Below are 26,515 nucleotides of genomic sequence, written 5' to 3'. Positions count from 1 at the left end.
AAGAATTACACCGCATTGCCCGAAGGCTTTATTGCAAGGGGGTTACAGGAGGGGAAAAAACGAATCTTCCCTCGTCCAGTACACTTGCTCTTCACACCGCCGATTCCACTGCACAATAGTTTTGACAAAAAAGGAATCCGCAAGCAAGTTCGTCCTGGCACGGTAATCGCGGATTTTGAGAGACGGGTCATTAAAGGGACACTAAAGACAAACTGGAAGTTGAGCTTAAATGGTAGATTATCCTTTCACGATCACAGCCATACCATTCTTACTGCAAACAGATCTTTAATAAGCGAGAAAATAGCGAAAAACTGAAGGATAGGTGCTGACGCCCCTTCGAATTTCCCGCACTACATGTTCGTGACGTCGGAGATTACAAATGCAGGCCGGTCGCGATTGGTCGAGAGCGATTTATCGCTGTTAATAAAACGCAAAATGAAATACGCCTTTAACGTACATAAACAGCATTTGCCAACTTTTTAGACCTTTTAAGCGACGAAGTACAAGTTTAGCACAAAATTAAATAAATAAGAAAGAAATGGCATGCCGATACATGCGGTCGTGATAGTTTCGTAGTTTCGTTTTTGGTCAATGCATCGTCGCGCACGCCTGCTCCGCTCTACGCTGTTTGGTTGCGTGTTGCGTGGCTCGAAAAACGTTGACTTCGCAGGAAACAGCCAGAAAATGCCTCGTGTGTGTAGTGTTGAGGGCTGTACAAATGGCCGAAGGCGCTTGCTCAGGGGCAGCGGCAGTGTTGACTCGATTGTGTCCTTTCATGTGGTGTCGCGCGGTGAGGCCCGGTTCCCCGGCGTTCGCAATGGCTCAGTGCTCTGCTGATGATAAAACGGCAAAAGAGCCAGAGAAACCGATGGTGTGCTCTCTGCATTTCTCGCCCTCGGATTATGTGTATAATCCTGCTGTCGGAAAGTATCTTGGCGTGTCCCAGAGGCCAGTCCTTTCTCGAGCAGCTGTTCCCTCAATGCGGCCTTCATCAAACCCCGTACCGGTGCCCCTGCAGCAGCAAACTGACGGCTCGGTGAGTGCTGAATGTCATTAAATAAAGCCACGAAATAACCATACCGAGTACGTGCGCAACTTTCTACGCTTGTTCTGTCGGGAACATCGTCGCCTGGCGGACCGGACGCTTCGCCTTCCGTCGACGAAAACGAAGCCCTGCTTTCCGCTGGCGCGGCCGGCGGCTCACCGCCATCGTACGCGGAAGCACCTACCGCTCGAGCACGGAGGATCATTTCGCGCTCCGTTTCACTGAATATCGCTGAAATGCAGTCCTCCTTCCCTGGCGAGCTCTTCATTGCAAGGCTCAGCGGCAGCAACGGTATCCATCGCGGCGAACGCAAACGCAGCGACCATGCATGCAGCCATGATGCATCCAGCGCCTCGGCCGTTTACGCAAGCGGTGACGTATCATGGCGCATTCTGATTCGCTGAGAGCAATTAAATCTGTGACGACACTGCTTCAGCGCCCAATCTGGGGTGAGCGAAATTGAGGAAGAGATATTTGGTCTTTGTTTTCGAATTTCTCCGCTAATAACTCATATTTTTGCACCCAACAAAAACTGCATGCATTCCTGAAGGTCCCTCTTTTATTCCAGCTGAACTTCCTGTTTCTCTTTAGTGTCCCTTTAACCCTCGAAACATAATGTGATTTTTTCAAATAGCTTTCACTGCTAATTGCAGTCGTATTATTAAATATTAGATATAATAGCTTCAGTCTCAACTTTTTCCGCCAAGAGGAAACTAGTTCACAATTCAATTCGTGTTTCATTTCAGTACAACTTTCTCTCTGCCCATACCGCCCCAGGACGAACCTAGCAGCTCGGTTTTGTATTCTTCTTAGCTTATCAATCAAGTTTTCTTGCGTAAGGTCCAAGATGGCACAGGCGTATTCTAAATTGGTCTCACACATATTAAGTAAACAGTTTTCTTTAGGTTTGGCTGTGAACACTCGAAATTCCTCTGAATAAAATTCAGTGCCCTACCAGCTTTTACAATTACGTCATCCACATTAGCAGACCATGAGCAGTCAGATGATAACGTGACACCTAGATGTATGTATGTAGGTTCGTTTTCTGTCAGGGTAATATATGTCCGGAAAAACTTACAATCCGTTTCTCCTTTTTGTAAAGCATGCATGAACACCACTTTTTTTAATTCAAATTCATCTTCCACACGGAACACCAAGTATTAATACGTTCTAAGTCTAATGGTAACATGGCAGCATCTTGTTCACTCTTAATTTTCCTATAAACAACACAATCGTCGGCAAGCAACCGTATACACGAAGAAATACCCACAGAAATATCATTTATATAAAGTAAAAACAAAAGGGGCCCTAAGACTGAGCTCTGTGGGACTCCTGACGTCACATCAACGTATGCCGAGCTTTTGCGGTTCAAAACAATACATTGTCGACGCTGAGGCACATAATTTTCAATCCATGCGAGCACACTTCAGGTAATATTTAACATATTAAATTTAGTAAGAAGTGGACGTGACACTGTGTCGAATGCCTTGCGAAAGTCTAAAAAGACGCAATCTGTTTGCTTTCCTTCGTTAACATCGAAAGCCAATTCATGGTAAAACTCAATTAATGGAGTTCTGCAAGATAGACCTTTCTGAAACCCGAGTTGTTCTTTGATTAGTATAATATTATTTGTTATATGACGCATTATCTCGGTATATAAAAGATGCTCAATGCTTTTGCACGAGATGGATGTTAGTGAGATAGGCCTGTAATTCGCTACATCTCTTTTCGAGCAGCCTTTGTGAATAGGTACAACTTGAGCGGTTTTCCAATCATCAGGTAAGAGCCCTGTGGATAGTGATTTCACATACATCAGATAAAGGTACGTCGAGATAGGTGTAGCACACTGTTTTAGTATACGTGGAGATATACAATCTGGACCGTTTGCTTTGTTTTCATCTATGATCTTTAGGAGTGCCTCGATGCCTCTAGCGCTTAATTCAACTTGTTCTGTTAAAGAAAGTGTGCTTGCATGTGGTGTAGGGCTATGGTTGGACTCAGGTAGGAAGATAGATTTAAAGTATGTATTCCAGCACGTTGCATTTTCGGTATCGTCTAGTAATTAGTTGTTGATTACAAACGCTTTCGTTTATTTCTACAAAATCTAATCCGCATCCTTTTAAAAACTTCCAAAAATGTTTAGGATTAGTTTTCATTCTGTCGTTGAATGTCTTAAAGTACTCTTCCTTCGTATTTTTTATAGCAAACTTATACTCCTGTGCTACTTCAGATAACTTATTTATGGGATTCATGCTTTTAGTTTTTTCGTGTATATTAAATGGCATTTTAATTATTCTGAGAATACGCCAATTCACCCAGGGTTTCTTACGTTTTTTTTAATCTGGTGGAATCTATGCTTGGAACATACTTGTCCTTAAGCTGAAGGAGTTTATCTTTAAATACCCGCCATAATTCATGGATGTCGTAATCCTCGGCAAGACATTAAAAAACCGGCAAGTGATCGAGGAGCTCCTGAGAGACACTAGAATATTCAACTTTTTAGAAAAAAAAAACTCTTTGATGCGGGTGACGTTGATAGGTCAATATCTGTTGTAATGAGTGCAATGACAGGATGATCGCTTATTTCTTGTATAATATGAACCGAGCTAATAAAGTTAGGTGAGCTACAGAAGAGAAGGTCTAGAATGTTACTATTCCGAGTTGGAGCATAGGCGCACTTTAATAGTCCAAAGGCGTTTACAATCTTTTTCATTTTTAAGTAAATACAGCTGTCAACTTTGCATACACACTCGCCTTCTAGCCATTCCAAGTCAGGTAAGTTAAAATCACCCGCAAGCAAAATAGGCTGCCGAGATGCCTCCGAAACAATGTCATACAAACAGTGTAACGGTTTTAAATCTGAAGTCTGTGGTCGTTAGAATGATGCAACTGTGTACGAGAAGGTAGGAGAAGGTAGGTTATCGGCACCAAATTGATTCAACACCGTCGGTATCAAGATCTGGCATAGATGACTCAAGAGAAGAGTGAATTAACAAAAACACCCATCCACCAAGGCGAGGCCTGTCCTTCCGGTAAGCAATGAATTCTTTAGAAAATACTTCACTATCCACGATATACGGGTTCAGCCACGATACTGTGCCAAAAACGATGTCAGCCTTAACGGACTCTATCAGACCAGCTAATTCATCGACTTTGCTTATTATACTCCTACAGTTCACTCCAACAGCAACGAGGTCACGGCATACTTGTTTCTTTTCATTTCTCTTGCATCATTGTTTGCCGAACGAAACACTTCCTTTTTGTCTTTGTCCCACGGGAAGGTCTTTCCGTTAATACCGAGTTTGTCAAAGTTTAGCTTTACCTTGTTATTGCTGTCTGTTTTTTTCTCTTTTACGCATTCCCACAGACGCTTCCGTATGTATCGGGTCTCGGATGAATAATCCGATCCACACTGTAGGGCTACCCCTTGAACTTATTAGCATTTGAGAGGACATCCTGTTTCTCCTTATATGAATAAAAACTTACTAAGACTGGCCTTTTGAACCCGTCTCTTTAACGACCCACACGGTGTGCCCTTTGTATCAAATTCAGTTCTATCCCAAGGTTAGCTTTGCAAATACTTTTAACCAAGTTTTTTTTTATTGAATCCACGTTTCAGAATGGTTTCCCTCGTCTATTCTAGAGAAGACAAGACTTCTGTTTTCGAGATCGGCGTTTTTGTTTCGCACGTCAAATACTTGTTGTTTAAGTGATCTTATTGCATTTGCTTGATCCGACACTAATTTATTTACCGTTTCAACGCGTTCCTCAGTTACACCAAGCCTACTGTTTACTTCCGCCAGCAAGACATCGTGTTTGGCTAACCTGGTATCGATGGTATCTAGCTTGCTCATGGTTGTTGCCTGACCAGTTTGTAAACTTTTGAGAACCTCCATTGCTGTTTCAGTGAGAGGTCCAGGATTAAGCTCGACATCTTCCGATAGTAACAAAAGAATAAACAAGCACAGCGCTGGCTTTACAATGAGGGGGAAATTTCAACAAGACAATCGCGCGCACATTCTGCTGCGACGGTGCGCAGTAGCACTTATCATGAGAGGAACCGGCAACGCACATAGCGGACCATGAAGTTGCATGGGATGGTAAATACTAACCTGCATAACCAACAGTGGTGTTAGCTGCATTTCGGCCAGCGTGCCAGCTCCAAATCCCACGAAGCCAAAGTGCTGCGCGTTTAAGTAGGTTCGGCTGATGTCACGTGGTCCTCGATGTTCAACAGAGAGTGGTAGGTCGTCGTCGACGAGCGCCTCATCCAAACGATAATGCAAACCGGTTAAACTGGCAATCCGCTGTTGAACTTGGTTGTCGCCGTGGCCCATCCGATTTCGCTTGATAAAGACGGTTTCGGCGGTGGCGGAAGCAGTGCCCACTCTCCATCCACGCCGAGCAGGACCGCTGATCCGATTGCAATAACGACCCGCATAACCAACAGTGGTGCTAGCTGCATGTCGGCCGGCGTGCCGGCTCCAAATCCTGTTCCTTATAAAAATGTTAGAGGCTCGATATATACGATGCCTTCCATCTGAATAATTCGTCTGAGGTTGCGCAATTTGTTAAATTTAATGACGTCAATAATTATGGTTTCTCTGTGTATTTGGAAGATTTTTCTGCCTAATGTCGCAGGATAAAATTTTGTTTCCCTTAGGGGAGTCTATGAGAGCAATGATGTGACTTACTTTCAGAACTCTGCAGGCCTGTCAGTGGACAACTGTTTAACTTTACCCAGTTTTTCTTTAGGTGTTACTTCTCTTATATTTAAGAAGCAACCTTTTCTGCGGCATGGAGGTCGGTTGAATTGGCTCATATGGTGCTCCGTTATTATGTGTAATTTTTTTGTCTTATACTGATAGGTCCATGGAGCGTGTTTTCAATGGCGGGCCAGTTTTAAAGGTTTTAGATAGGTTGCTGAATTATAGTGCTTTTAAACAAAGAGGGTGATCTTACGTCCACTGCTATCGTTTTAGAAGCTTTTAAGATTCCAGGTCAAGAATTCGTTCCTGTGCAGGAGTTACCTGACCCCACGGGCCTGTAGTTCTTAGATTTAAATATTTCTTTTGGTGAAAGTTATATCTGCTGGTCTTATCAGCCGCGTACTTTAAAGCAAATATTACGCTCTGATTCCCTGCACTCCAAGGGGGTTGAAACGAACAGTAGCTACACTTTGCTTGGAATCGGCTTTCCGCAAATCGTGCTCAGACGAAATGTGGTCGAACTTCACAAGCCAGGTAGGCCGCCTTTTGGCAGCTGGCCTTCCTTCGATGGTCGGGAACGCTGTAGGCGAGACACTTCTGCAAAAAAGTAAAGCATGGAGTACGAAAGGTGAATGCAGAGGCCCAACGTCCGAAGTTGAGGCCAGGGGTTGTACCGTATTTGGACAAGGTGTTCCAGAAACTCAAAATTGCTGCCATCCGTCATTTCGTGCATCTAGTTTTATTGCGATAGTAATTTTATGAGCGCTCGAAGCGCATTTCTGCCATCGCTGTCGCTGAGATGTTCCGTATAAAGTCCAAACACGAGAAAATTGTCGCCACACGCCGTACGCTGTGTGTGCGAGTGAAAGATTGCGAGGGTACGCTGACGATCTCGGCTCAATGTCGTGCTTGCGAAGGAGGAACGCGGGGCGGAAGTGCCCTGTCTTCTTTCGCTCGCGAGGTACGGGGGGGGAGGCGAGGGAGAGGGGGGGGGGGACGTTCTACTCTGGCGGCTGCTGCTTACGGCGTGGACGCGCGGAGGCCGTATCTTGAAAGTGATCTGCGATGTGGAAAAATTGCGTGCCCACGAGGGCCTCATGTTCAAAACGATCAGCGATGTGGACAAAGTGCGCCGAATGCCGGTAGCTTTGTATGCGCTGTGTTTTTGACGCTCGCGTTGAAGCGAGACAGCACGGAGGTCAATTCGCTCGCTGCTGCTGCGCGCTTCATCACTCCAGCATTTTGGCAGCGAGTTTCCGCGGTAATCGAGGAAGATGTGTTCACGTTTACCTGTGCTCGCATGACACCATCCTTGTTAATTTAGTCAGTAAGCGAATGTTCACAGATTTATATGGCCGGTAAAAGGACTATACTTACTTCGTATAGCTGTCGACTAATTTGCTATCGCAATCGACGCTTCGACTTTCGGGCGAAACTGCGACTTTTTTCAGGCCCTAACAAGTTTCTAAACTGTGCCCTCGAATTTGGAGTGAAGTAAGACGAAGTTGCCGTACAAGGTGCTGAAACGCCTGTTTCAAGTATTCTGGTAACGTCGTATGCTACACTGTGCCGGGCATGGACGCCAATTAGAAAGAGATTCGCCGGAGCGCACGTGCCACCGGAATAGGATGAATGGTCATGAAAAAGAGAGAAAAAAAATCTAGAGACGCGCTGAGGCATTGTGCAGTTTTTCAGAGATTTCCAGCCAATTTTGGCACGGAGCTTGAAGATAATGAAAGCGACGCTCTAGAAACGCGCTTGTAAGGTTATCCTTTCGGGACAGATGCCGCTACTAGCTATAGAAATCCATATTCGCCTGTGTTGAACAATGCGCCTCTCGCTTATTTTTTTACATATTCAAGTTGTGTAAGCAGAGCAGCTGTTTTTCATCGTTCCTTGTTGTGTATGCTTTTCAACACTTTGCATAATTTCAAGCATGTACTGACTATGCAATCCGCACCTGTGTATAAGACACGATTTTGGGCACGCAAATTCTCTGTAGTGCGCTTATTGTCACAGTCAATGTTTTTCATTCATTGTTTCTTGACATGAGTATGTATGTAGGAGGATGTATGTGGATGGGCTGAACCGAGCACTTGTGTAAAATTTTCAAACTCAAAAAAGTCAGGAATATTTATATAGTAACCATCTCTCGTGCACCATGCTTGCAGATTAGAGTTGCAAATCAAACTACCATGACGACGTCTAAAAAAGCTGCCTCTTCTGGTAATTTCAGTCAAATAATTAATGTGTAAAAATGGGGGCCAGCCCTTTTCCAATCTGTTAATGCAACTTTGGCAATCATGAACCTAGTCGCCTCAATAAAAATTAATCGTTCGGCTAGTTGTTCTTGCATTGCTGTCGAGGGAAAACACGTAACCGCTAAAACACATAAGCCGGAGATTCCTTTTAGAAGATGTGTAAGCGAGTGGGGGGTGGGGCAGCACAACGTGAAATTGTTCCTATGGAAAAAAGTAAAAATTGATCGAGGTGTACGATCTATTCCACGTGAAGAATTCGTCTGACGTTGCGCTACTTGGTAAATTTCATGACATACTTATTTACGGTTTCTCTGTTGATGTGGAAGTTCTTTTCTACTGAATCCGGCAGTATAAGATTTTGGTTTCCTTCAGGGAGTGTACTGAAAACAATGATGTGATTGACTTTGACAACTCTGCACGCCTATCAGTGGAAAACGTTTTAACTTTACTTGAGTTTTATTTCAGTGTCACTTTTAATAATATTAAGAAGCAGTCCTTTATGCAGCGTTCGAGGGTGTGAATTCTCTCATGTGTTCCTTCGATTTTATGTGACATTTTTTAATTTCTTTTATTGATATGTCATTGGAACGTGTTTTTAATGAAGGCTGTTTAGATGTGTTGATGATTTTAGTGCTTTTAAACGAAGAGGGTGATGTTACATCCCACGCTATCATTTTAGAAGATTTTAACATTGAAGTCAATGACTTGTTTTCGCGCATGGACTACCTGCAGTTCTTACAATTAAGGATTACTTTTGATGAAGGTCATGTCTGCTGGGCTTATCAGCAGCGTACTTGAAAGCAACTATTATCATGTTATTCCCCGCACCCCAGGGTGGTGAAACGAGCAGTATCTACGCTTTCCCTGGAATCGGCTCTCCGCAAATCGTGCTCACACAAAATGTGTTCTAGCTTCACAAGCAACGTAGGCCACCTTTTGGGCAGCTGTCTTCACTTCGTCGGCCGTGAATGATGTAACCGAGACACTTCTGCAATAATTTCGGCAGACATTTAAGACTGCTTACGTGTGTGAAACGCCCGTGTGTTTGCGTTGTAGTGCACGTTAAAGAACCCCAGATGGTCAAAATTAATCCGGAGCCCTCCACTACGGCGTGCCTCATAATAATAACTGGTTTTGGCACCTAAAACCACAGAAAAGAGGACGAAGAAGTGGTAAAGCAAAAGCATTATACTATTTGTAGGCCTCGGAACGTCATGAGCGCGCTCATGAGTGCACGCGCTAGGCACACCTTTAGTCAGCCAGAACCAGGGCGCCGCCATGGCGTCGGAGAAACGGGCTTGCCTCGCATCCCGGAGACGAGGGTTTGATTCTCACCCAGACCAAAATGTACCAAATTTTCTTTTCAAAGCCATTCATTTACTTTGTTTACAGTAAACTCCCTGAGAAAGTTGACGTCAATCCTATAGCTTTTTCACGTGTTTTTACTCTTTGCGCCGTCAGCCACTTTTGGTACCATCTTTTGGTCACGCCGACGCCGATGGATTTTCGCCTAATGCGGCATATAATGCTTTCGCATTAAATAATAAAGCATGGAACATGAAGGGTAAGGGCAGGTGCTCCACGTCCGAAGTTATGGCCTGAGGTTGTACCTTAGGTGCACAAAGTGTCAAAGAACTTTAAAATGGTTGCCATCCGTCATGGTGTGCCTCTGCCCAAACTGGACCTCCTGAGGTTCGATAGATCGATGATGAAGTGACAGCTGTTTTGGGATCTGTTCCGCCACAACGTGCATGAGAACTCCCGTCTCAGTGACATCGACAAGTTCCAATATCTCCGCTTTATTCTGGACGGCCGGGTAGTCAAAGCTGTCACAGGGATCCTTACTGTCGAGAACACTTACAACGCTGTCATTGAGATTCCCAAGGAACGTTTCGGGAACGCCAACATCATCGAGACAAAGTACCCCGAGAACCTGCGTACCCTCACTCCGGTGAGCTCTTCGACCCATCTCACGGGATTTCGGAACCTATACGATTTAGTAGAGGTGAATATAAGGGGACTGAGATGTCTCGGAGTTCCTGCATTGTCATAAACAGCAATGCTCGCTGAAGTGTTAACGAAAGCCATCCCTGAAGATGTCATGACTCAAGATTCAGACCATTGGAAACAGTTCCGAAAATTACTCTCATATCGAGGGTTGACATTTCTGCTGTAAGCCTGGACGCTGCGGTTGAATACTTCGCCATTTTTCTGATAGATGTCGCGTCCAAATGTATCCCAGAACCAGGCGGATCATCTAACATACGCCATGTTCTGTGGTGGAACGATGATTGTCATAACACGCGTAAGAAGCAAAACAAAGCATCGGGGTTGCTTCGCGATTTTCCGACCGCAGAAAACCTGGTTAATTTCAAGCATGTCAAATCTCAGGGAAGGATAACGCACCGGCAAGCTAGAAGAGAAAATTGACAAAAATACACACCAAGAATTAATTCTTACACAGATGAGACAAAGATCTGGAATAGAGTGAACAGAATAAAAAGCCAGCAACCTTACTCGCTACCCTTAGTCTTCGTCTGACGTTGCGCTATTTGGTAAATTCATGACATACTTAATTGCGGTTTCTCTGTTGATGTGGAGGATCTTTTCTACTGAATCGTGCAGTATAGGATTTTGGTTTCCTTGAGGGAGTGTTTGAAAAGAATGATGTGATAGACTTTCACAACTCTGCACTCAGGGGCATATAGCATGGAAGACGAGGCGAACTTTCTAGGCGCACATTTTGAACTCATATCCTGCTCGTCGCACTAGTCTGATACATTGCAAAGACACAGAACACGAATATAACGGCAGCCATTAGAACGAAAAAGTGCAAAAGGCGAGCTATACAATGGACCATTTTGCATAGCAGAGCTTCAAGCAGAACTAAATGGCTGAAACAAATCTGCCCAAGGTTCTGACAACATAATTATGAAATGTTAAAGCACTTGCCATCTGAAACACAAAAAACCCCTTCTTTTTGTTTACAATGGCACATAGTTTTCCGGCCAGATTCCCTCGGTTTGGAAAGATGCCATTATAATTCCCATTCTGAAATAGGGTAAGGACCCTTCCTTGGCAAACAGCTATAGGCCTATAGCGTTGACAAGTTGCCTATGCAATCTCTTTGAAAAGATGGTGAATCAACGCGTGCTGCACTATCATGAATCCAACAAAATATTAGCCCTATGCCAATGCGGTTTCAGGGAAGGTAGATCGAAGACCGACCAGCTTGTTCGCATAGAAATGTACATCCGGGTTACCTTTATCCACAAACAGCTTGTCGTATCGGTATTCCTTGATATGGAAAGGGCGTATGATAATACGTGGCGCTTTGGGATCCTTCGGGATCTTTCTGGAATGGGTATACGCGGCAACTTGCTGACCATTATTGAGAGCTACCTGTCTGACAGAACTTTTGGTGTTAGAGTTGACAATGTGCAGTCTCGACCATTCCCAGAGGAGACAGGTGTGCCGCAGGGTGGAGTGCTGAGCTGAAGGCTCTTTATTGTAAAAATGAACTCCTCACATACCATCATACCTCGCACAGTCTTTTACTCGGTCTATGTGGGCGATGTACAGATAGGTTTTAAGTCGTGAAATCTTAGCATCTGCGACAGACAGCTACAGCTTGGCCTAAACAAACTCTCACAGTGGTCAGAAGAAGATGGTTTTAAATTTAACGCTCAAGAAAGCACATGTGTTCTCTTTTCAAGAAAGAGAGGTATATCACCAGAAGCCGCTATTGACCTTAATGGAGAACGACTATCGGTCAGCCTTGAACACAAATTTTTAGGTATTATCTTGGGCACAAAACTTAATTTTATTCCCCACTTGAAATATCTTAAAGACTTAAGCAGGTTCATAGCCTGAAGACTATGAACCTGCTTAAGCTACTTTCTCGAACAAACTGGGGCAGTTACAGGAGCTGTCTGCTTAGCCTGTGTAAGAGTCTTGTACGATCACGCCTCGACTACGGAGCTATGGTGTACCAATCCGCATCGGATAGGGCTCTCAAAAATCTGGACCCACTCCACAATCTCGGTATACGGCTGGCAACAGGTGCATTTAGGACAAGCCCTGTGGAAAGTCTGTATGTCAACGCGAACGAATGGTCATTACAACTACGCAGAATATATCTAAGCTTCTCCAACTTTTAGAAATGTAAAGCGAATAACGAACAACCGTGTTAATCAACTGTACTTGTCTTCTGCAAGACTTCACCGCAACCGCCCATCTGTTCGAGCTCCTCTGTCTGTGCGCTTATAACAACTGGCTAATAAAACTGGTATTCAACATCGAGAAACAGTCCCACTTCTCTTGCACCACCTTGGCAATGGCAGACTATCCAGTGTGAGATCTTTTTTGTCACAATAACGAAACATGCGCCTGAGGTGCATATGCATTCACACTTTCTCGCAGTCCAGGCAAAGTACTCCTGCGCGGAGTTTTATACGCGTACAGAAGCTTCAAAGTCTACTCATGGTGTAGCTTATGCAGCTCTGGGACCATCATTTTCAACATCCGGTTCATTAAATCCAAACACCAGCATTTTCACAGCGGAGGCATACGCGATCCTCTCTGCTCTGAAACATATAAAACAAGCTGGTATAATAAAGGCTGTCATATTCACAGATTTATTAGGCGTTCTCAGTGGCATATCAAGTCCACGAAAACACAAAAACTCTATCCTTGATGAAGTCTACAACCTTCTATGCTCAGCATGCATGCCGAACCAACTAATTGTTCTTTGTTGGGTGCCTGGCCATAGAGGCCTAGAGGGCAACGTTGCTGCTGACGAAAGGGCTACATCTATAGTGTTTTGTGATGCAAACATTAATATACCTGTCCCGTACACAGACTTAAAGCCATTTTTATGTTATAAACTACGGAAATATTGGCAGGGGCAGTGGGACGCTCAGGTATCCAACAAACTGTACCTAATCAAACACAAAATAGGGAACTGGATCTCTGAGAAAACAAGACACCAGGAAGTACTGCTCTGTAAATTAAGAATTGGGCACACCTACAGCACTCAGTCGTATCTTCTAACTGGAACTAGCCCTCCAACATGCACTAGGTGTGGCAATAGGCTTACAGTCCTTCGTGTTCTCGTTCAGTGCCCATTATTAAAAGAGGAGAGAAAAGAGTTATTCGCTTCCTTATGCCGTCATAATGTACATTTGCACCCGGTGTTCTTTTTAAGCAATGACCCTCTAATTTAAGTCAGTACTCAAGTTCTTAGCCGAAACGAATACCATAGAAATCAGTTGGCAAGGCTATTTGTAGCACAGCCTCTCCTTGGAGGCTGTAGCTGCAATACAGTCACTTAGAGAGCACATGCCTCGCAGCCCTTGCGCTGAAGGGCTCTGCAGAGGCACTAGTGCTGCTATAGTTAACACGATTTAGTATATAATTCTTCATAAAGTACTTTTATAACCATAGGACTCACTTTTCATTGACATTATTTTAATACATACATATCTTACACCATTCAAAGCGATTATTTTGGGCCATTATACAGCTACTTGATTTCCACCACATTCAGCTATTCTCACTGCCATTCTTCAACATGTGTCATGGCGCTCTTTGGCCATTTCTGGCCCTTGCGCCAAAAAACAATATCCATCAATCAAGATGTCATGGTAAATTACCATACACACAGCAGCCTTGAGGCAAATAACGATGGGAACCTAAGGCCAACAGTGGAGGAAGACCTTGAAGATCTCCTGCAGTATTTTCGCGTCGAGGTTGACTGCAGGGAGAGAACAGCACACGCTCCACTATTGGCGTCCAGTAGGCAATACATGTTGCCTGATCCGGCCCCCGAAATACACCAGCTTCCTCGGCAACAGTGCTTAAGAACAGTGCCACTGTAACATGTGTCTTTTACGAGAAGAATCATGTACCATCAGAGTGCGACGCCACCTTGGACCACAACGAGAAAAGGCGTCTGCTCCCGGCAAGCGGGTGCTGTTTCCGGTGCAGTAGCAAAGGAAATTGGGCCCAGGATTGCCGCCGCAAGGTTAGTTGCAGTTACTGCGCCGGCAGAAATGCTTCATCTATGTGTTATATGAACAGACCGCAGGCGGTTAAACCTGAAATGAAGCAGTAGTCAAGCATCAGGCAAGTAGGCAACAAGAACCATTGCAGAGTTGACACTGCTATTCTACTTCAGACGTTTAGAGCATAGATGCGGGGCCGTAATATTTGCTGCTACGTTCGAGGCACTCTTGATAGTGACAGCCAACGTACTTTTGTTAGCCGAGAAATATCGCGGAAACTGAAGCTTGAATTCATAGATGAAGTTGACTTGTGCAGACGCGTCTTCGGCCATCAAAGTCGCAGCCGTGGTACACGACGAAAGAAAGTTAAACTTTCATTGTAGAGTCAGTTTGACGGGACTGTTGTGGAAATTGGGGCTATTGAAACCCCGAACATTTGCAAGGACATTATGGAGACTTCACATGACGACTTTCTCAAGATAATAGAGAATCGCTGTAGGCCCCTCGCTGACGCGGTTGCTTATCGTGGAACACTATAGGAACCAGGAATAAGTTTGCTAATCTGGGCAGATCAGATCTGGAAAATATTAAGAGAAGAAGTGACATGGCATGAGACCAACAAAGAACTGGTCTCTAGGAGGTCGGCACTGGGGTGGCTATTGTAATGTCCAATAAGCAATGACAGATGTCTCAATGAACGAACGCAGACAAATGTGTGTGTACTTCGAACTTTGTGTTGCATGTTCGACGATCTGTGAACATAACTGCAGAAATTCTGGCAGCTTGAGAGTATCGGTATAACTGATCAGCTACATTCATTCGAATATGATAATACTGTTTTGAAAAAAAATTTACCAACAAGCTTAATTAAGCGGCGCGACCATCGCTACGAAGTAAGCCTCCCCTGAAAGGTGCTTGACGTCGAACTTAAAGACAACCGGTCGGTAGCAATGAAAAGATGACAGTGCCTCTTCCGCGGAATGTCCAAGAGTGAAGATCTACTTCAGTACAATACGGTGATAATGCAGTATCTCAAGGATTATCATGCAGAACCAGTACCTCCGCACGACACATCCAAGGACAAGACGTATTACATGCCACATCATGAAATCGAGAAGTCTTCCACAACTAAAAACCTACGGGTCGTTTTCTATGCGTCATCGCATGTTGCTGGAGCGACATACTTGAATGATCATCTGGAGAAAGGCCCGAACCTCAACAATTACTTGTTGAAAATGTATTTTTGTATGCATAATATTCGGATCACCGTGGAGAGGGTCGTCCGAGATTCGCTGCGATGTGGTTTGAAAATACGCCCGGCGAATAAAAGACCTAACGCGAGTCAAAGAGTATCGCATGACTCGTGTTCCTATCGGCACTTTGCGTACTTAGAACCCGTTTCCACTCAGCGCGAATGTACAATACTATTTCCTGCATGGCTCTGAGACTTATAAGATTACTGCGCTAAAGTTGCCAGAATGTTTTTATGTAGACGACATGTTGACTGGAGTTAAGAACAATAGTGCTCCTCGACAGCTGCATGATAATGCCACACACTTATTTGCTCGCGCAGGCTTGAAGCTGAAAAAGTGGGCAACCAACAGCGCTAAAATGCGTGGCTCAATCTGAAAGAAAGAAGAGCCCAATATCCCTTATATTTATGATAAAGCGCGTATGCTAGTGAAAAATTTCGCACCTGAACGGAACATGTAATTTTGTTCATCTTATCAGAAATGCGAACTTGACTGTTTCAGTGAGAAGTAAACTCGGTCGCTTATTGTAGTTTACCTAATATTTCAGCAAAACACTATTTATAAACAAAGAGATCAGTGCATTCTTCACAGCATCAGCTGTCTGCCCTTTACCAATGAAGTGTGCCTTTTACCAATGAAGAGCACATTCGCATTGTGCTCTTTCATTGGGTTTGCTATGCAATAAGTGAAATTTTACCATATTGCACCCTATTTCATAACTTTAAGAACTTCGGCTTCACGTTTCTTTTGTATTTGGCTGAACTCCTTCCAGAGCACTCCTTGGGATCAACCCAGGTCGTGTAACAAAATGAGCGTCAAAACCACGGGGTCATGAAAAGCTGCTAAACTTTGAGCATCGGATCACAGAAGCCGAATGGGGCATTTTCGTATGATATCTGTTTTTTCTAGCTCAATAATTTTCGAGTATCAAAATTAAAATGAATTGTGGCGTAGTGACAGCGGGACACTACGCAAAAATTTTCGTGCTCCGGTTCTTATACTCTGTCCAATGGCAATATAGACTACACCAATAGACTTCACCAACATTGAAACTATATATAGCATCAAATGCCTGTTTTTCGTAAACACTGCCAGCAAACTCTATTGTGCAATAAAGCAGTTACTTTCTACCTTCTCACTTATTTAACATAGACGTTTAATTCAACAGCATTTCTGCACATGCAAACGTTACCCGTCAGTATTCTAGAATAAGGTACCTGTCCATGCTTTCATTGCAATTAGTATGTCAGACGTACATACCAAGCTTGCGGTCCTCTTTTCTTTTTGTGTATGTTGTAGCTAGGGTCCTAAATTTGTGAAACTACTGCCATGAAAGAGAAATGAGCTAAGGCTTTTTTTGTCAGTGGTTCCGGTGTATCGTGGGACACGTTAACATCGTTTCAAATGCATGGTCTAACAGCGATTGCTAATCAAAGGCATTGGTATCTATTGGTGCACTTTAGCCCAACACTAGTCAATGACACTTGTTCACTATTTTGTCTATCAATTTGCCTTGCTCATTTGTTTAGACTGCTTCCCAGCTTCTTTCATGAGCTGCAGGGACCCCCGCAGGGCCGCCTGCGTTTGCAGGCGTTTGGTGTGTTGCGACACCAAGTGCCCCAGCACATGACGGTTGGACCCTCCAGCGTGTAGCCGTGCGCGGCTTAGCCGTGTCTGGGGAAAGAGAGATCCTGGGAGTTGAACCGATGCAGGGTGTTCGGAGCTTTAAGCCCCTCCCCCCCGCGGAGGCAACACGCCTCTTTGGCCTCTGCTTCACATGGACGGCACCCCCGGATTAACCTATCTGGAGGCAAATCGATGGTTGCCTTTTCCAGTCCTCTTCAATCTTCCACTTTCTTTCCCACTTCCAATATTTACCGTATTCTCCTCTCTACCTCCTGTAATTTTTCAGGCAGCGAGGCTTAACCTTGTGCGGGTAGCCAACTTTGGGTATACCATATTTGGTGATAGGAGTAACGTAGAGCTGGGATTTTCAGAACCTGTTTTACACATTCTGCAGCATCCCCTCATTGGGCTCCATGGTGAGTGGCTGGCGTTGCTGCCAAAAACTGAAGATTCCTTATAAATAGTTCTTCACCGAAGCTCCCTGATTGCCCTCAACAACGAGGGCGCACCGAGGCATTTTAATTTTTTGGACACCAACGAGAAAGCTTTGGAAGGTAACATGTGATACACTCTGAAAAACCAGAAAAGAGCGTGAGAGTCATCTCACCTTTCCTTGTTGCGAAATGTCTAAGTGATACTATAGGCCCCGGTTACGAAACTACAAAGCTAGCTTGTGGTGACCTTCATTTGGAACTACATGATAAGAAGCAATATGAAAAGCTACAGAACCTTGTCTCTTCTGCGAACATTCCAGTTACCGTGACCTCACATCCAATTATGAACACATTCGCGGCGTTATTTCCGATAACGATCTGACAGAACTGACCGAGGCAGAACTTTTGGAAGGTTGGAAAGTGCAAAATGTGACCAAAGTAAAACGAATTGAGATGAGGCGCGGTAGGAAAGAAATCCAGACAAAGCACCTTATTCTTATCTTCGGCTCAAGTGATTCATCTTCGATTGCCCGAGACAATCGAGGCCGGGTTTGTCAATATCCGGGTCAGACTGTATGTTCCAAATTCTCTGCCGTGCGTTCAGTGCGAGCAATTTGACCACAATTCAAAGAACTGCAGAGACCGCCAAACGAACACTCTGAAAATTGTGCAAACATTCTCCACTGTGTGAACTGTGGTAAGTACGCCGCCTACTCGCGGTCCTACGGATCATGGAAGAAAGAAAAATAAATAGTAAATATCAAAGAGAAAGAGAATATTCCATTTAAATTGGCCCGAACACGGGTCTCATACCTGCCGTTAAACAGCTTCGCGAAAGTAGCGCGTCAGGTCTCCGAGGGCTGTCCGACCCACACGCCGTGAACTAGTGGTGAGCTGGTGGTGCAGCTACTGCTGCTGCACCATCCAAGACAGGCGCCTAAACCTCCGGGCAGGTGTCCTCCAGGGTTTCGACTCTCGAGACGAGGCCTTCCCCGCGAAGAAACAGCTCGCAAGAGCGGATGTCCAGCCCCCCGCAAGAGGCGATGGATATGACTCCCAGCCAAATGGCAGAGCTAGCGCCTAAGGAGCTGCGCAAATCTTTAAACCGCTCCAAAAAAGACACACAAACCAAGCACAGAAAGTAAAATAAGTATAATCCATAGATAAGTATAATCCAAGAGCGCTGTGTGTTCAAGAGACACATTTAACGCCCACGCAAGCAAACTTTCTCCGGCAATATGCCACTTTCCGCAAATGGTAATAATGCTTTTGCCCTGTCCGACGGTGTAGCAATAATTGTTGACAAGTCCGTAGCTTGTCAGCATTTAGCCCTTCAGACGCCCCTCAAGGCAGTATCAGTACACGTAATTCTATTCAATAAATTGGTTACTGTCTGGTCTATATACATTCCTCCGGGTTATCACCTCAGCAAGAGAAAATTCTCTACCCTATTAATCAGCTCCATGAACCTTACGTTGTTGTTGGCGACATCAATGCCCACAACAGTCTGTGGGAAGACTCCCGCTGTGACTCGAGAAGTAGACTATTGGAAAATTTTCTACTGACGTATGGTGCATGCCGGTTGAATAAGAAAGGGCTAACTTACTACAACCACTATTACAATTCTTATCCTTTGATAGATTTAGCGATTGGCTCTGCGGCTCTTTTTCTCCACTTGGAGTGGAGTGTCATCAACAATCCTTAGGGAAGTGACCACTTCCCTAAGACGCCATACTTGTTAAAACGAGAAAACTGTCCTTCGCATGTCCCTAGATGGAAACTACCATCCGCAGATTGGTTGCATTTTATAGAAGCAACACATATAACGGGAGACCTTATCAGCGATTTTAGCATAGATGACGCAGAAGCGTATTTTACTGTTTTTATTAAAGCCGCCGGAAAGAAATGAATTCCTCAAACAAAGGGCAGCTCATCTGCAAGCAGGCACGAAGAATACAAAATAAAGCATGGACGATATTGCACCGATTTCCAACTGCAGAAAATCTCGTTGAGTTTAAACACGTCAAGTCACAGGAAAGGCGGACGCCGAGACAGGCAAAGAGGGTAAGCTGGGAGAGGTTTCTCTCAAGCATAAACTGTTAAACGCAGGAGGCGAAAGCTTGGAATGATCTGAAAAAAACTTCATAGGCAGCAAACCCAGCCATTATCCCTCGATAACCAAGGGGATACAGTGGAAGGCCAGGCCAGCGCTCTTGGCGAACACTTGGATGGGGTATCCAGTTCAATTCACTGTACCGAGGCATTCCTAAAACACAATGAAATTGTAGAACACAAGGCAATTGACCGCAAATGTAGACCTAACGAACCTTATAACCTTCCTTTTACTATCGCCGAACTGAGAGCTTCTCTGACTGCTTGTCTTAGCTCTTCACCCTGTCCTTACAGAATCACGTACGATATGATTAAATAACTTAACAACGATACTCAAATGACACTACTATATGGGCTGCTGGATACCTTACATATGCATGGAAAGATGTCATTGCCATTGCGGTTGTAAACAGGAGAAAGACCTCTCCTCTGTGACAAGCTATTACCCGATTGAACTCGCGAGTTGTCTTTGTAAATTATTCTAAAAAATTATTAAACCTCGTCCTATGCATTTCCTGACTTCTAAAATACTGCTTCATCCTCATGAATGCGTTTTCAGCGAAGCCCGGTCTACAACCGACCTTCTCGTGCGTATCGAATCAAACATTCGTGATGCATCCATACATAAGCGGTTCGTATCTGTATCTCTAGATATGGAAAAGGCCTACGACACAACGTGGCGTTACGGAATCCTGCGAGACCTGCCGGCAATGGGCATCCGCGGGAACACACTAAACATTATAAAAAGCGAATACAGGTAATGTACTGTCCAGTCCATTTAGACGGGAAACTGGGGCACCTCAGGGAGGTGTGCTCAGCTGTAGGCTCCCCCCCCCCCCTTATCGTTAAGATATATTCACTCCCAACATGATTGCCTTCAGCCATATTTTATTCCGTGTACGTCGACGACATACATATAAGTTACAAATCCTCTAACCTTAAAGTGTGCGAGCGACAGGTTCAACTAGCCCTGAACGAAGTGTTGAAATTGGCTGCTGAAAGTGGCTTTAAAATAAATCCGAATAAAAGCTCATGTCTTCTATTCAAATGAAAAAGAGGGCTGGTAGCATATCCCGAAGTACAACTAGATGGACAGCACATACCAGGTAACTCGGAACACAAATGTTTAGGCACCAGTCTAGACTAAGCTAACTTACCTTCCGCACATAAAGTATATCAAGGTTAAATCTTTAAAAGCAATTAACATATTGAAAATTTTGGCACACACCTAATGGGGCAGTGACAGGAAGTGTTTATTAAACTTATACAAAAGTCTAATTCGTTCACGCATAAACTATGGTGTGATCTATTATCAATCTGCTGCGCCCAGTGTTCTAAAGATGTTGGATCCTGCCCACCATTTAGGCTTGCGCCTTGCAACCGGAGCCTTCAGGACAAGCCCTGTGCAAAGTCTTTAGGTAGAGTCAAACGAGTGATTCCTCACTTTTCAAAGGTCTTACTCCAGTATTACGTATTTCCCGACAATAAATTGAAACTGTCAACATCCTTGTCACGCCATCCTAAATGATACTCCGTGTGCCGCACTATACTTTATAACCGACCTAGAGCAAGGGAGCCCTGCTCACTGCTGGTGAGAATACTCGGTGAAGAAATGGGTGTTCTACTCCTTGAGCATCGTGTAATGCCCCCGGCAAAACTGATACCGCCATGGCAACGGCAAATTGTAGAATGTGACACGCCGTTTGTTGAGGTCATGAAGCACGCTCCGGAACTGCACAGCCGAATGCCCCCCCCCCCCCCCCCCCGTTTTCCTAAACTTCAATCAAAACAATCGTGCTCGGAATTTTACACCGATCCATCAAAAGCAAATGCTGGCATGTCGTAGGCTGCAGTCGGCCCATTCTTTTCTGAATCCGATGTCTTGCACCCTGAAACAAGTACACTTACGGCTGACGCCTATGCCCTATTGCCTGCAGTAAAACATATCACGCGTCTTCAAAAAATTGTTATATTTAGTTACTATTTAAGCGTCGTAAAATCATTATTGTAGCCTCGTAAATACAAAACTCTTGTGCTCAATGTGCTCTAGTCAGTGATGTACACAGCATATACGTCCAGCCAGCATGTGACAACATGCTGGGTACCTGGTAACAGAGGTATTCAGGGCAACATGCTTGCAGATTACCAGCTCATCATCAGTCCAACCGCATTAACCACAGAAGAGCCGTGTATCCTCCCCCGACGCAGACTACCTGCCATCTACGATCATTTTTTGGGAAAACCGTAAGGGACTGGAACGGTCTGTCTGCCGACGTCACGCACTACTCCGACGCACATCACTTAAATGCTGCTCTCGAATCACTGTTTTGTTAAAACAAGCCCATCCCTTATTTAATACCCCATCGCTGGGGCCATTGAGGTATAATAAATAAATAAATAAACGAACAAATAAATAAATAAATGAAACTGGCACTTCCCTATCAAGAAAGGGGAAAACCTTCCCTATAGCTGTCCCTGCGTTAGGTTTGAGGCCTTTCCTGCGGAAAAGCCTTAGGAGCTATTGGCAGCGCTTATGGGACACTGAAACATCTAATAAATTCTACGTAATTGAGCCACAATTAGGGAATTGGCCATTCATTACGAAATTCCGACGAACCGTGGTAACTTTTTGCCGTCTTGGAATTGGCCGCACGTATGGCACACACTGCAGGCGCAAGTTGGCAGCTAGCGCAAGACAAGGGTAATTGCAGATCGCAGGGAGAGGCGTCCGTCCTGCAGCGGAAAGAAATATAGGCTGATGGTGATGATGATGGCTCACACTGTCTCCTGTTGACTGGTAATGAATCTTCTATGTGCAATAAATGTCGTGAGAGGCTGACTGTAATCTGTATTTTAATACAGTGTCAGGAATTAGAACCTCGAAAAAATACTTCCCTTTACCTTACAAACAACAGGTATTTCTCCACCCAGCAATGTTTCTTGGCATAGAACCGGTTTTTGCCCACAAGTTAGTTTTAAGAGTTCGTTAAGATGTCTGCACATTGCGAGTCATCAGCGCCCTAGACTCGCAGTGCATCCTCTCTTCAGAGGCTTTTTCTGCGGTAGCATTTTATCAAAGCACTTGCCAACCAGCCCTTGCGTTCGAGGACTCTATTGAGGCACCAGTGCTACTTTCAATTACACGTTTTATTACATCATCATTTCGTCACAAAACATTCATGGTCATAGCTCACATCTGCAGTCATTGCCATTATTTTAATACTGGTACATTTTGCGCAAGTTACGACTGATTTTAGGCCTCTTTACAGTTATGCTACATCTACCATTCACCGTTCATTTCTGCGTTTCATAAATGATTCATTGAAAGTCATCAGCACGTGCATGGCGCTCTTTCGTCATATCTGGCCCTTGCGTCATATAACGCTATATACATCATCAGCTACAGTGACTTCTAATATACTTGAAGTAAGGGCTAATGTACTTTCAGGTTTGCATCATCTGTTGCTTTGGTTTTATTGCCAGCCACCTTTTCCAGAGTGTGCTTAAGATTTCTTGTTTCAGGTGAAATGTAAAACTAGTAAACTATAAATTAACTGGCACCTGGTAAAGCAGGAAGAATGCGGCCAGGGTAATAAAGGGCACTTTTCTTATAAAGGGGATACTTTAATAATTCTGAAGAATAAGTGTAGCAAGTTTCTTTTTATCGAAAACCACAGCTCGGGAAGTTACCGAAAAAGTGCCAAAATTGTTGTAATTACTACGGCATGTCATTGTGGTGCCGTAAAATGAAATGACAGAAGCCAGTATTTTTTACGCGCAATTGCTCTAAATGTGGCGGCCTGTTATTTTGGTGCCAAAGCTTGAAATTAGACTTCTGTATTTCTACGGTAAATTGATGTATATTTGCACCGTGGTTATGCGGTCCAGTGGAGTGAAATTACAGATGTCCAGTTTTTTTATGAGATATTGCTGTAAATATGGCAGCGCATTATTACATGTGCTTTAGAATGGAATTGCGGGCGTCTGTACACTTTACGGGAAATAGTTGGCAGCCGATGATGCCGGGAAAAGTCCAGTAAAAACAATGATGCTTTCTTAACAGCGCACATGTGTAGTGGTAGGCGTAAGGCCGTCACTGCCTCCACCACGGACAACAGCGTCTGAGTAGGTTCCCCTAGAAACTTTCTCTTTAAAAGTAATTTGAATATTAATAACTTGCTAAAGTGCGTTGCTGACGAAACTTAGCTGAAGAAACGTGTAAGACCATTAAGCACGGCGCTCATCTCAATGTTCACGGCTGCATAAGATTGCACGTTTTCATATCACCATCTTTCTGTGTAGCATCTTTTGCTGCACATGGGACCGCTTCATAGCAATTCCACGGTGAACGGTGCAGAGCAAAAGGCTTGATTGATCATGTAGAGTTTTTTTACGTCTTGATGCGATTGTCGTGATCAGATATTTCATCTCCTTACAACCACAGAGAATGCACTGCGAAGCAGAAGCATATGTATATTGGAGAGGAATGGCGGCGAGGCTTGCATACCTGCATTGTACCTTCGATAACACTATAATGTTGTCCCCCTTCATTAGATTTCTAGTTATAGCGGTCGGATTTCCACCCTTGGGAGACCACCATTGTGTAAACACGGGATCAACACAAGCATGTTCGCCGCCATTGAATGTACGAAGAAAGAGGAGAGGTTCAGGGGGCAATATAGACACAGCCGTCTTCTGCCGATCCGACCTGTAACGATAGTTTCGTGGCGAAAGCATGAGCGAATCATGTACACAGGCCAAAGCAACCTTACCAACATGAAAGGTTGATCTCTTTCTTAAAACATAGCACCGGCCGCCGGTAACTGATAACGCCAACCTTCGTAATTCCCGCTTCGCGTTCGCTAGTCGGCTTCTTCACCGCGACACCGGCAATGGAGTTCGGCCCCGGGGCAAGCGCTGGTGGGGTGCGGAAAGTGGGTAGGTAGGAACGTAGGGCTTTACACGAGCGACTAAAACGGCGTCCGCTTCGGGTTGAACCTACGACGCACCCGTGTCGGCAGCAGCACCCTCATACGGGACATCGGAAAGTTGTAGAAAATTGTAGGAACCGGAATAAGACGACAGCAGCTTTCAAGCGTTGTCATTTTAATGGTACTGAACGCACTTTACGGGGCCTAACTGCCTCTCTGTCTACCTATATATCTATGCATCTAACCCTTTTTCCCGCCTACCTGGGTGCCTGAGTAGTCCATGGTCGAATCAGGGGTAGCGCATAGGGCTGCTGTGCTGAGAGAACCGGGTCACTAGCCAGTAGGTACGTGCCACTCTTCAATGAACGTCTTTGACGCCAAGCTGGGTAACTTGGTACGTGCCACTGGCAATTTGCCGGGCCAGAATGACAAAAAAAGATACTTGAAATTTCTCCGATGCTGGGTGGAATCGAACGTACCCACGTAACAGCAGTTCCACAAGTATACCAACCCGAGGCTTTAGCAAGTTGCGCCATGAATACACTGGGCATGTGCCGTTCTTCAGTGAACCTCTCGGCAACTTGGGTGCTAGGGAACGATTCTCAGCGTTCGCATGCACCAGCGTGCCATGCTTTTCGTCTCGGAGGCCACGAGTGAACTTCTCGGCAGCCCCACTAGATGGCGCGGCGTGTCCAGAAAAAAATAAGTGCGAGAGAGGAGCAAGAAGGTTATATAACTCTTTTGGAGTGTCAGCCCTTGCAGCCGCCAGCGCGAGCGAGTGAAACTGCCACAGGTCATATTGCTAGAGGAAGACGGGGGTGCACATGGCTCCAACGTCGCGCGACTCTTCACTGCATATGCGGTTGTTGTCCATAAAATATTGCTGCGTCTATATGTTGCCGCTGGATTCGAGAAAATTTAGCAGTGGTACACTTCGCTCATTGTACTTCCGCGCTTAGGCAAATTATTAATGGTATCTCCGTAGAAAGTAGATTCTTGTGATGTGACTGTGTAATAAATAGTCACCACTGCTTAGCCGCCAAATGACGTGAGATATGTTCAGTCACCCTGTATAAAGATCGAATAGACTTTCCGCCTGCCAACATTTTATTTTATGGCGTGACTACCATTTTAAATTTCTTGAGCGCTATCACATGGCTGTAGACATGCGGAGCAACTGTACAGAATACTTTGTATTTTGTTACAGACAGTTCTAAAAAGGCCTTGGCGTCACTGGAGGAATTATTATAATCACAACACTATATGAACTGCTCTTTATTTAGGTGCACATTGTTTACAACAGAAAGCCGCCGGAAACGATGTCTCTAATAACATCCTGAAAGACTTGATTTGATATTCATGTGCTGAAGCTACAGGTTGCTTCATTCGGAACTTCAGTATGAACGTTCTCTTATATTTATATGCTCCCAAAAAAATTTGTATGGTAAAACACGCGATAACTGAAACATATCAGCGAGAAATGCTACACAGACATAGGAACAACAGAAAACACTTCTAAGCCATACGTGTTAAAAAAATCATTTTTAATTCCCTATAGAAGCTGATTTTGGAGCCTAGTTTCTGCGTTCATTAATTTTCAAGTATTTCGAGCCCTGAAATAAGTGTTCACGCTTTCTTTTTTTTTCACAGCAATGGGGTGTACGCAAAGCCTCTGCAGCCTTCTTGTAATACAAGGCTCACGATTGCGTATTCAAGCCCAGCTTTTACTGAAGAATTTCTTTCTAGAGGGGTTCGTATAAATGACTGAGCAGAAAACACGCAAACGTTAAGACGCGTACGCAAGAGAAAAATGTACAGGACGAGCGCTGGACTTGCAACTTTTGCCTTATAAGTCCGGCGCTCGTCCTGTCCACGTCTTCTCGGTTTAAACGCTTCACTATACTGGCTATTATATTAAAACACAGGTGCTACGCGTAATATACACGGTATAAGCCAAACCGATTACGTCGTCGTGCAAACACACCTCAGAAGAGTTTGACCGCAACCCCAGACCACTGCAAACCAGCGGTCAAATCCCGTCCTCTCCTTTTAAACATGTAGTCCATGCATGCGATATATAAAAATCATACAAAGTGACGCGCCAGCAAGTATTTGAGGCCGAAATTTAATATTGGCATA

This window comes from Dermacentor silvarum, chromosome 1 (genome assembly GCF_013339745.2).
Source record: "Dermacentor silvarum isolate Dsil-2018 chromosome 1, BIME_Dsil_1.4, whole genome shotgun sequence".
In the NCBI taxonomy this organism is placed as follows: domain Eukaryota; kingdom Metazoa; phylum Arthropoda; class Arachnida; order Ixodida; family Ixodidae; genus Dermacentor; species Dermacentor silvarum.
Note: the sequence above shows the minus strand (reverse complement) of the source record.